At 52.4% G+C, this 12829-nt stretch overlaps 1 long non-coding RNA gene across 7 annotated transcripts in view; it reads left to right on the top strand.

The window, feature by feature from the left end:
- Nucleotides 1-12829, top strand: part of LOC116424993 (uncharacterized) — a 120354-nt gene that overhangs the window by 5672 nt on the left and 101853 nt on the right. For 6 of the 7 annotated variants that reach the window (XR_012998953.1, XR_004234612.2, XR_004234611.2 and 3 more), the window contains exon 2: nucleotides 11578-11671. The exons of the other annotated variant lie outside the window; for it this stretch is intronic. This is a non-coding gene — a long non-coding RNA (uncharacterized LOC116424993). The remainder of the gene's footprint in view (nucleotides 1-11577; nucleotides 11672-12829) is intronic. 7 annotated transcript variants of the gene reach the window in all.

The raw sequence follows: 12829 nt of genomic DNA, 5'->3' as shown, positions 1-12829 counted from the left end.
ACTCCCACAGTCGACTGATTAAGATCCGAGTCCAGTGAATTCACAGGTGACTCGAATACCAAGGTTCCCTTCGAAAGCCGTGTTTGCAGTTAGCTCCCTGCCTTCTGGTCTCTCGAGAAAAAATACCTGCTCCTCGGTTCGGCGTTTCCATTATAACTTCGCGGGGAAACGGATTCGCGATTCGGCGTTTACACAACCCTTTTACTCTTCTTGCCGTTCGCGGAGTCCCGTCGCAGCTCGGCCAGAAAATCCTACGGCGTCCCGTATAAAAGGTTCCATCAGCGTGACTTCGTATAATTCACGAGCCGAATGCGACCCGCCGGCGGCGCGCGGGGGGGAATGTTATCTCTTCGCCGGGGACAGAGTCGGTGGGCGGCGGCGCGTTGATGGAAATGGAATAACGCTCGAATAATTATCTGCGCCGGAGCGTGTGCGAATCGAGCGAGCTAAGTCGAAAAAGGGGGCTTCCGCGTTGGATCCTGCGTCTGTATGCGAACGTGCCCGCGTGTACGAGTGTGGTGCGCGGCGCTCGGTGCACGCGTTCGCGATACTCGAGCGTGATTACGGCGTCGCATTTATATCCGGCCGGGCTGTCACAGCCACTCCCGGACTTTGTCTACGGCGCGTTGCGAGTAACGTCGCCGGTGCATACACATTCCGAATATTGGCAATCGGGGGCATCGCATTTAATTTCGGCTCCCGGCGTCCACAGGAAACGACAAACATTTTGTTCAAACATTTGACAAACACTCGTCGCCCCGGCCTGGTCGGCCTGGCGAGCGAGCGAGCGAGCGAGCGAACGAGCGAACGAGCGACTCCGCTCGACTCTCCGGGGCCCCCCGAAACAACTCTGTCGCTTCGGCAAACAACAGCGAAACCGAGACGAAAAAGGAGGGAAAGGGAGACCGGGGGATGCTTGTTTTGCTACTATCCGCGCGCCGAAGTTCGCCGGGCTGCATACCTTGGGGCGTTCATCCGCCTCGCCAGCCTCTTCACCGTGCTCTCGCTCTCTTTCGTTCCCCTTCCTTTTTGCGACCTTTTCCCGACTAGCCAACGCTTTGTCGTACTCCATTCTTCCTACTCGCTTTCCGTCCCGCCGCGTCTCCGGCTGTAGTTATTGGCCCGGTCACCACTTCCGCCCCTTGTACAGTTGTAACGGCGAGCCTGGAACCGGGCTGTTTATCGTTCACCTGTGTATTATGCTTCCTGCCCCTTGGATCGCGGGGATTTTTATTCAGTGCTCGCTTCGCGGGTCTGGGTGTATCGGTGATGGAGCGTGCGAGGTGGTGGCAATGAGGTTTTACTCTCTCCTGGGATTCTGAGGGTTTCAATGTTGCGCGATGAGATTCGGACGATGTTTTTTTCAAGCAACCTTGAGGAAAAACGTGTAGATTATTCGTCCTTAAGGAGATACATATCAAACTTCATCATTTTATTGTTCAACAAAGTCGTGAACAGCAAGAAATACTGTACCGTCGCAGTATTTAAGAACCGCAGGCCCGAAAGAGCCAAAAGATCAGCGTACCATTGATTAAGCTCTCCAGCTCGCTTCGCACATCCTTCATAAAGCGTGTAAAACATCCCAGAAGAGCGATTACACGGACGCGAAGGATGTTCACTGTCGTCATGCCCATCAGAGCTCGGCCAGAATCTCGATCCCGAGGACAGCCGATCGAATTTGCAATTCAACGTCGTCCGTACCGTTTACAAGCAGCCCGCGGCCAGGAAGATTAAAATTTAAGGAACACGCTGTACAGCTGTAGATCAATTACACGCGATACAGGCTTGCCGTGAGCTCGCGCGGAGCCGGGGCGTTCAAACAAAAGCGAAGAGAAGGACGGAAGAGAATGCGTGCCTGCGTGCGTGCACGCAGAATAGACGACGACGACGATCGGCGCCGTTATTTGTAATAACTATTAATTAGCAGGCGTCCGCGACGTTATCTTTCCGTCGCTCACGGAATACCGGGGGAAAGGAGGGGGCGAGTCGAATCCCGCGGGCTAAATGGAACGTCACGGTGCCCGTGTAAGTGGCTTGTCTAACATTTTGATTAACACGTCTCTGCCAGGGAAGACCCGGGGCCCGCGAATCGCGAGATCCGACCCGACCGCCCCCTGTTCCCAACGTTTTATTGTGCGTACGGACGTAGGTTGGTATTAGCTTGTCAAGGCGAAGGCAGACCGTCACTCAGAAAGCTGAAAGACTGTCAGGAGGTGGGTACCAGGGGGGCCAGGTCCCGCGGATCGATCTGTTAAAAACATGTTTACACGCTACCACCACGCTCTTTTCACCTTCTCCCCTCTCTTCTTTTTTCCTTCTCGACACCCGTGTTTCACGGATCCGTCCATCCGTCCGTCGTCTAGCCGCGTACGAAATTGGACGGGCGGATCCTCGACTATTTGCTCTTTGAGACGAGCCTAGCAGAATTAACCGTGGAACGGACTCGATCCCCGGGACGTTCAGGTGCGAATGTAACGGGGGTCCGTGAAATTTGGGTCAACTCGCCGCGAATCGTAGCCGTTCGAACTGTATCTCTTCCTTTACATCACAACCGAATTCCAACCGAACTCTTCTGGACGCATCTAATTCCCTCGTTTCGCAACGTACGCGTCCGACTAGAGACAACATAATAACAACGCTATATAACAGCAGTAAACGCGGCAGCCGCGTTCGCAGCGTCCTGTGCGATCGGGTTTGCCGAACTGCGAAGGAATTCCGCTTTCCTCTCGCGTTCCGCGGCCTGGGAACAGTCCGGCTCTTTTTGCAGCTGGAGACCCGTCGAACCTCGGAGTGTCTTAGAAATTGATCGAGCTCCCCGCGGAACGCAATTACCCCAACACGCAAGGAAATATGGCGCGCGAGGCTTATTTAACGCGCGGCACGGCGGTTCGACGTCAGTTCGATGGATCGTAACCGCGTACCGTAATTGCGGCAGTTCATTTGGTATTCCCGGCGGACGATCGGTTTTATATTTCGCCGCGGAGAATTATCATACGTTCACCTCGCGGCCCGACGCTCGATCGAACGGCCGGGATTAAATTTTCAGCCTGGGACCGGTACTTATTTGCGGGCCGTGTTAATAGGTCGTTTATACGCTGTCGTAACCCTGCCTCCTGATCCGCTCGAGTTAAACACGGTCGGCCAGTGGCTCGACTCGCTCGCTCGCTGGCGCACCGATCAGCCCGCGGTAAGCTCCCGCGCGTCGAACCGCGACGATCGTCTCTCATTATGCGCGTCTAAAAACGTCTAATCGCCGCGGGCCGCCGAGACCTTATTCATCGGCGACTCCCTTATTCATCGGCCGATGAAATTTTCCTGTTTCACGGCCGGCCAGGCGAACCAGTTTCCCTCCTCTCTTCTCCCTTCTCTCTCTCCCTCTCTCTCGTTCACTCTTCGCCAGATTCCTGGCCGGAGTTTTCCCGCGGAATTTCAACCAGCCGCCCGATCTAACAGGTGTACTCCAATTAGCGACATTCTGGCCGGCGGAAAAAGGCTGCGCGAATTTACCGTCTTCGGCTCCGCTATTAGAATTCCTCGGCTGGCTCCGATTGCGCGCAGCATTCCGCCCGCGATGATTGGAGCAATCTTAATGGTCGGGGGTGGATATTTAGCGGGCGCTGCACGCGGGCCGCGGATTAGAAAGTGGTTAATCGGGATGCGTGGCTGCCCCCGGTTTTTATTCTCCTGGGAGGCGTATTCAATTAGTCCGCTATCCTGGCCAATTTCTGCGGATTAATCCACGTTGTCGAATATTGCGTCGTTGGTCGGTATTCCAGTGGATCGGCGTCAGTGTCGGCTCCTCGACAACGTCGTAAAGTATTATCGTGTAAGGTATTTACCATTTAGCTACTGTACGCCGGCAAAGTGGCTTTCGTATATATATTTTCCAACGGTGCACCACTGTAGCTACGTGATTCTGTCTCTGTCGTCGATAGTTGTGCGTCACTATAGTCTAATCTAACTTAATTCCACAGCGGACAATTCCATGGGCCTCTAATCGCGGTGATATTATATTCATGATACGCGGACCGCGTCAAACCTTCGCAGAGGTACAGCTTCGCGGCTAGCACCGACGTAGCTAAAAGGTTAAAGCGATATCTCGACTGTTCTGCCTCGAATTCGCTAGCTAATGCGTCGAACATTCGGATAATTCATTCATCGCATCGGCCGATGTCCTGCTCTGATCATCCGCTGACATTTTTCGGAGCAAGTGACGCACGCTCGACAAATGGTCGTGCGCCTATTTTCAGGCCGAGTTCCGCCCGGGCAAATAAGCACGGTTTACAGTCGAGGGGTCGAGGGTTTCACGGCGTTACTTATGCAACGCGAAACGGCCCGGCGGTGGAAGAGAGGCGGCGGAAGAAGCAGGACGAAGGGCGGGGGCAAAAGGCTCGACCAAATTCATGCCCTCTTAGAATACAACCCTTGTGCGGAAGGGTCGCGGGCACCCCTATATTACTTACGTAGACCCTCTCGCCCCCTTTTATGTACGCAGAGTCCCGCGTATAATACTCCTTTCTACGCTATAAGGCAGTGCCACGGGGGTGGCACCGCTGGCTCGTCGGATCAGTCTCTTCTCAAATTACCCATCGTTTAGAACTCGTTTTCACCCGCGAGAGCGCAAGTGCATACAAATATGTATGCTGATCCGACGGCGAGGACCGTTCCGTTGATGCGCGCTGGCGAGTTCCCCGCGTTAGGGGTCGAGCCTGCGTGGAGCCGGTACTTGCGTTGCTCGTTGTAGTCACGGGTTATCCGGTGACTCCGAGGAGCGTAATCCTTAGAAATTTCGTATCCGGAGAACCATCTTCCGTACGACGATCGTAATTTTGGAATAAACAGGAAGAACAGAAGACGATTCTTCCATTGAACGGTGGGATCGTCTAAAAGGATCGATCACGCACGTTCGAAAGCGCCAGAAGGGACTCGAATCTGGAGTCGGTAATAGGTAACGATGATCGACAGCTTATCACGTGTTCGATACACGATAAAACGGAGTCAGCAATCTTCGATCCGAGCGGACAAGTAGCCCTCGACGATTAGAATTCCAGGATAATCCGTTCGCTGGCTCGGCTCACTGTTTACCTTGCCCGTTGCAGTCTGTCCGTCTCCCGTCGACTCTATTGGCCGTCGAGGCACTGGGAACTCGTCGTGAAAAGGGAAAAAGAAAGGGGGAGGCGAGGCGTCTAGAAAAACAGCGTTTGAAGTTGTCGAACACCTCGTCGTTCCCACCGAACGTACCAGCAGTTCCAACGATATAAAAGATCGGGACAAGCTTCTTACCGGAGCCCCGGCCCGTTCCGATCGACAGCTATGACGGACTCGGGGGGTATTACTCAATCCGCTCGATGAACTTGAATGTAAACAGGCAATACGGAGCGACAGGTGAGAGACGGTCGCGAGAGCCGCCGGTCTCTCGTTGGAAATGAATTTCAGTCTGTTACAGGCGCCTGCTTCTGATTCACTGATGGCCAGAGGGTGGGACGGGTGGGAGAACTGGCTCGATCGCTCGTCGGCCGGACGTTCATCCGATTATATCGGGCGCCGACCGAGAAATCCTTTGAACGTTAATCCCCTCTGTTAAGTCGTTCCGCGGACAGGACCTAACGAACGAGCGTTGCACGATCGCGGGATCGCGTATACGCGGATCGACACTTGACTCGCGTACTTCCATCGGGTTCGCGATTAAAGGTATTTAGAGGAGGCGAACAGATATCGAGGGGGACCTAGCCGGACGACCCAGCTCCTCCGGCTAACCGGGCCGACTCTACTGGAGTGTTGGCTCCCGAATAATGGCCGCGATTCGTATTCAGAATTTTACGGCTATCGGAGATTACACTCATCCAATTATTCCAGTTAAGGACCGTGAGTGGATGCTTTCGCTTGTACAATACGAGTCCGCGGGTACGGCGCTCCAAGCGTGTGTGCGGTTATGCTTCGACGGTTTACAGCGATTCCGAGGGTACACCGTCCTTGCGGTTCTGTGCCGTGGCGAACGGAATAGGGGATCCGTGAATCGGAAATTGAAAAATATAGTAATTTCCAGTGATAATGGAGAATTAGAATGGGGAAAGTTAGAGATTATAAATGTTGCAATCTCCACTGATTTCTCTATGATACGTACTTTTAATCCTTAAGGACGAACGTCGTTATTTTAGCACTAAGCTTTCATATTTCGAAAACGAAGTCGTGAACGATCAATTGATTTGTTCAAACAAGAGATCGGTAATTAGTTTTCAGTACGATCGAACTTCCCTTGTGAAACGTTTTCAATATTTCAAAAAACCCTCGTCCGCGAAGGGTTAAAGCAGTCCTGTATCTCTCACAGTAGAACACTTAGCTACCCCTTTCCCTTCGCTTATCATTGACGCGCGAATCAATCTCTTCCGAGTTTCTCCGCATTGATCCATCTTCCAGCTACCGAAAAGACACTCGATTCCCACCGTGAAGCTTGCTCAAATACTCAGAGAGCAGGCTCGAGCAGGAGGCGCGAGGAATGACGAGTGGATTCCACGCTCGCGGAGGCGCGACGTCTCGCCGTGCTCTGGTAGATTTCTTCCTCGCGAGTTACGAGGAAGATCCGCGGCCCTCTTTATCACGTCGGTTCGGCTCGTCGTCAGCGTCGTCGGTGGCTGCGCCTGGAGACGCGGGGCATCAAATATTCAAGGTTCCGCCGATGGCGTCAGCCACGCCTGTCACACCTCGCGTTACACAGGTTTCCATCCCCTCCGGCTGCCAGCCATTTAGCTGATTTAGCGACTCCGAGAGTGGAACACCCTCCACTTTTCCGGCTCTCAGCGTGTTCCGCGTGCCGTGACACGCGAATCGAATTTGTCAAAGACGCCGTCTCTCTGCCTACTTATGCCACGCTGCTTTCCAACCTCCCCCGGCCCGCCCTTCGTCCCTTCCTCGTTCCGTTACGGATCTCGATGGTACTTCTGCCGCCTTCTGTCTCACCGTGCTTCCATCCGGCTTCTCTCGGCCGCGGGTTCCGAAGAATAAGGCAGCTGTCGGCGACGTACGCGTTCCGGAGGAACAATGTTCGGACTGCGCGAAAGTCGTCTCTACGGATCAGACTTAGCGTCTTTGTGAAAGGGAACGATGGCGGGAGTTGCAGATTACAGCTTTTAATCACACTTTTTCTTTGTCAACCTCTGCGCCTGTAATATCTATTTTTCTATAATCAGTTGTTACGCTTTAAAGTAAACGTAAATGTGGATGAACATGGAGTTCTTGGTTTATAGTAAATTATTAATGACAGAGTACTTCTAGTTTGCGTTTATAAAATATGTCCTAGGGAAATAGGTTCGTGTTGTGCTTTTTGGCTTAGAAACGATTCGATAATAATAATTCAGTGAATTTAATTGGAGAGTATGTTCCTCGGGATGTTAAACTTTATGATTTCCATTGGATTCTCGCGCCGCCCAAGACAAATGATGAACGGTACGCGTGAAACAGGAGGCAGATAGATAGAGAGAGAGAGAGAGAGAGGCTCATTTGCATCGGACATGCAAAGTCTCTCCCGCGAAAGAAGGCACGCGTGTCCGGCTACCGGTTGAAGTTGATAACCGCTCGTCCGAGCTTGTTTCGCTCTTACTTTCCAATGTTCCGCTGGAACTGTCATTCGCTGGCCAGCTGGAGTCCTTCGTTCGTTCGTTTCCGATGGTAATGCCGTGGATTAAGAAGATCGTGCTAGTAGAATACTAAGCTGTGTAAATTTTAAAATTGAACTAATAAACCCCGGACGCTTTACAGCTAGTGGCCGTGTCATGAATAAGTTAAAACTCCCGGGGTACACTGAATTTTAAAATCTATTGAAATATATTACATGGACACTAAATAAACCGAATTAACCGAAACTTTCTTATTTCTACTCGCCGGGCACAATCGGGTGAAGAACTGGTTAATAAAACCTTCGGGACAGGGAATAAATTCCCGTTTTACAGCCCTCCAAATTACTGTCTCAAAGTACTGAACAAATATTCACGGTTCATAAGTGTTCGAGTAACTAAACGCCCCAGATTCTCACACGCGGGGTATCGTAAGTACCCCAGGGCAGAGTCATCAAGAATCCCGGGCATCGGTGCGTCGAACGGATGGCCCATAGAAATCTGCCGGCGATCTCCGGTCTCGTATCGGCCGGCCGCCGTTCCAGCGTTTTATATTTATTTTTACATTTCCATCGACAAATTAACACCGTATTTATAGATATCGCTGCCGCTAGTAAAGACGAGGAGCTCTCCCGTCGACTGCGTTACAGTTACCGAGTCCGGATATCGCGATCTTCCCAAGTGTTCGCGCACAACGCGCTCTCGCCCGTCTATCTCGGCCGTGATCGCAATTTATTCTCGGGGACGAACACTCCTGCCCTACGATTTCCACTCACGCGTTATGAGTCATTTACGAGCGCGGCCGATAGGAGTCGCGTTAACGTTTTTACGACGTGTGTTCAGGGTACCGTGGTCCATCGCGGTCGCTCCGGGATGTCGGTCAGGGCGCGGACGATTGAATTAAGCGTCTTAAAAGCGGCGGGCTTGCTCGCCTGCGGATCATTCCCCCGGCCGTCCATTTCGAAACGGTGCAAACAGACTTTTACTACCCTCCGGCAAACAGAACTCGCGCCTCGCCTCGCTCCACCCCGTCGCGCCTCGCCTCGCCTCGCGCACTCGTCCCGGAACTCATCCAATTAATCATTTTACGATCCATCGGCTTTTTCTCGGCCCTGCCACACCCACCGGTCGCATTTATTCTCCTCGTTCCCGACCTCGTCTTTCCACGGGATGAAGTATTAAAACAAGCTTGCTCCATTCCCGCCTCTGCTATTGATTTATATTCACGCCGCGTTCTTCGACCACTTACTCCGACGGCCCTACGCTCCGCAGGAAACCGATAGGACGTAACTCCCGGCCCGAACTCTTCAAATTTCTTGCGGCTCGACTAGAGCAGTCTAATCCGCGGCGTGCCGATCTAGAAAGCTTTCGTGACTCCGGCTGATACGGGGCGCGAGCGAATTGATAGCGACGCATATTAATGCGCGACTGTTTGCTTCGTGGTCTCACGGGACATAGCGGGTTACGTCGGTGTACGGGAGTGTCGAGGATTCAAATTTCAGATTGCGAATCTCGGTCGGGCGACGCGGAGGTTTGACAGGCGAATAAAGTGAAAGGTCTCCGAGTTCTCGATACGCGGAAGCAGAGAGAGAAGCGATCGGTTACTGGACGTTGATGTTAGACCTCGTTTCCCGTCGAGTACTTAACGAACCTCGCGACGGATCTTACTCTGACCTTTAGAAAATCGCGTCTCGCGTGGATTCGTGAAGTTTTTCATCCAATTACCAAGATAAAACAGCTGGACCTTCGACAGTTTCATAGTCCGGGGAATCACGGACGTCCCGGAACGGCCGGGTCTAATCAACATCTCGTCAGAAGCAGCGAAAAATTTCATTTAATAACCGAAACAAAGGACGGAGGAAATAATAGGGAAAAAGGATTGGGCGGGGAATAACGGTGGGGGCGAGCGTGCTCGTGAAAAGTACGAAATCGTCGGTTGATAATGGGCGCAGTTTATCAGCCCCTCGCCCCACGGCCGGCGTTTCCAGCGGCGGGAGTAAAATCCACCCCCCTGCGCGCAGTTTTCCGCGGAGAACGGCCGGCGAGCCGCGCGGGAGGGTGAGCGGTTTCATTGTACACGCGGGCTGCAAACAATAATCATGACACGCCGGATTGCCCGGCAATGACAATGGAATTGATGATATATCGATTGCCGCGGCCGACGACACCGTATAATTGTTTTACAACGGCGCCGGTTCCGATAGAGAGCCCTGCGGCTACGTAAAACCGCAGCCGAACAGCTACGCGCGGGATGTATGCACGCCTACACAACCCTTTTCAACGATCGGACGACAAAAACAGGAACAGAGAAAGAAGATAGAGCGAGAGGGACGCGAACGCGGAAATAGAGGGGATCAAGGTGGGGGAGAGTCGGTTTCGAACCCGATCATTCGCGAATAATTATTATTGTCCGACGAATCGAACCGGTTGTTTACGAGATACGCAGCCGGGAAACGCAGTTTCGGAGATACACGTTCGCGTGAGAATCGAAAGGTCGTCGGTGAGAGCAGCGATTTCGATGGTGGTTCGAACAACCGGCGCTCGTTTGGTCGACGGCTCGGGAATCGGTTGAACGCCCGCTTCTCGAAGGGTGTACAAATTGGAAGATTCAATTCGTTAGATTATTGCGAGTATCGATGTCAGATGTGTCGAATTTCAATTAGTTTCGGAAACGTAACGAATAGCGTGTTACAAAGTTAACGTACGTTGTCTGTTTGAGTAACGAGGTCGTTAATAGTACGCGATTGTATTCTCGTTGGGAACTCCGAGGCAAGAACCAGGTTTCCTCGAGCGCGCGTATTTCCCCGGATACGTTAACGGATTAAGATGGAACATCCCACGCAATTCTTTCTAAAAAAATCATTTAATTCGGCGGACATTAAATCCTCATTCATTCGCGCTCGCATCCTTCTCCATTAAACCCGACTTCGCTTTAATCAGCGTCCGGGGCCATTTACAAAGGAACAGGCTTCTTCTGCACCTACCAGCCACGAACACAAAGGAGTCCTCGTCGAAAGGAACACGCAGTTTCAAACCGGTCTCCCGTCCGGTGTCCAAACATTCTATCATTTACAGTCTCGAATGAAATTCAAACATTCTCCCCATCAAAGTTGCAGCTCTTCGCGAACGTACGAAAAAAAGGCAGGCGGCGTTAAAGGACGGCTGATCGCCCACGTTTCGAGCGTACCCTCGCGGATCCCGTGTCCCATTATCGTCGGGCGTGTAGCAATCGCGCAGGGTCGTCCGTCGGATTCCTCGTGGCGCCTCGTTACGCCGTTCGATCGATTCATCCTCGAAGTAGCGACGTATTGTGCGTTTAAGCAAACAAGCCGGGAAACATTCTCGACGGCGAGTTCCGATTGAATGGCTTCTTAATTCACCTGGCAGCAGGGGCGAGCAGCGAAATAATGCTTGTAACCTCGTCACCGCGAGCGAGAGGAGGAACACGGGGTAGAAGGAGAAGCGTATGCGTGTCCCTCGTGCACGGACCGCTCTCCGGGGATAGAGAAAAAGGTCCTGTCATCCCGCAGAAGAGGGCCTCCTCGATCATCCCGCGCGTCGGCTGTATAAATATCTCCTTCCTGCCTATAAAAGATACCCGTAATTACGACGCCTTCGGTCGGAAACACGTCCGACGCTCCTCCTCTGGCCGGATCGGTCCCGTTACCGGGCGAGGGGTGCGCGATCGAACTCCCAGGGGTTGCTTCACCGGCAATCTCGGCCGTTTCGAGTGTCGCGGTTGCGTCACGCGGTCAGATCCGCGGATCAGACACCGGGGCACGTTTCTCATCCCGGAGGATGAGCACGGGAAAAGGAAAAAGGAGGATCGACGGGCGGACGAAAGCGCAACGATTCGTCGAGCGTTCGAAAGGACCGTGACGCGGTCGGATCCGTTGTAACGCGCGTGTCCTTTCGCCGCTGACGCTGAGACACCGGGATTAACAGCGTGACGATGTTTTTTGTTCAGGGATGTGCTTGTGCTGCGGAGGCTGCGTTCCTGGGATTGCCTTTGTCGATTTCGAGTGGAGTCGTTGAGCCGATGTTGTGCATCGTTTGGTTCGGTGAGTATTGATTTTAGAGGAACGAACGTAAGAAGTCTCTATTGTTATTCGGTTCTGGTGGAAGTTCGAACCTCGTGGTTCGAAGTGAGTACAAGAAGGTGTTTCGCTTTGTATCCGAGCGGAACGCGACCAAAATTTCATTGCGAATTCCCCGCGAGCCGGGCCAGGTTCCCGGCGACAACACGGTTCCGTGTAGGAAATTTCGCTTACACCGAGCAATTGGTCCCGGCACGTAGGGAAGAAAGCCCTTCTTGAACGCGTCGTTGCGTTAGCGAGGCGCGGAACGGCCCGAGAAATAATCCCCGCGCTCATAAGCAGCGTGTCACATGCAAGCGCGTTGTTGCGGGAGCGGATGTGTTCGCCGCGCTAAGAGAACAGGTGGTGCCTAAAGGGCGGAGAGATTTGTAGTTTCATTAGGCAGCGGCTGCTGCTTATGACGCCGGGCCCCGGTTGTCTACAACCACTTACATCGCTACTTACCTGCGTCGTAAGTAACCTATCTCTCTCGAATCAACGGCCTCGAGCGGCGGGGGCGCGCAAAAACTCCGCGCGAACGCGGTGTGTAGGCTGTGTCTGCGCGGCGACCATAATTAACACGCTTCGGGATCGTAGAACAACTCGGAGACAATGGAAGCGTGCCATTAGAGAAGGTAAAAAGTCTCTTTAACGCGTTTGCCGTGTGACGGCATCCGCGACGCGTCAGGGAAGCCTAACGATTCCTCTTAATGCAGTGTGAACGTACGAGTCGGTAATCACATCACGATTGTTCTTGTATTTTCTTGAATGTCTTTACATGCAAAAGTTGCTAATCGATGTATCTGATCTCTATAGAATTTGTAATCTCTGTGATCTGTTTAAGGGTTCAGAGAGGAAGAGTTGATATGGAAAACTAAATAAATAAATCGTAGCGAGTCATAAGATGAAGAGAGCGTGTGAAATATTCAGACTTTGAAATGGCTAGAAATAGTGCTATGTATTACTGTTAGATATATTCTATGCATTACTAAACCAGTTACCGGTATCTACAGTTCACGTCTAGCATCAGCGATCCAGCCGAAGGGATTCGCCGGAACGCGAGTTCTTCCTCTTTATTATTTCCAGGTTCTAGTGCAGATCAATTTCCTAGATCCCGGGGGATCCTCAAAAAATAGCGGTTCG

Source organism: Nomia melanderi, chromosome 7 (assembly GCF_051020985.1).
Source record: "Nomia melanderi isolate GNS246 chromosome 7, iyNomMela1, whole genome shotgun sequence".
NCBI classification, from domain to species: domain Eukaryota; kingdom Metazoa; phylum Arthropoda; class Insecta; order Hymenoptera; family Halictidae; genus Nomia; species Nomia melanderi.
This window is presented reverse-complemented; position numbering and strand designations above follow the sequence as displayed.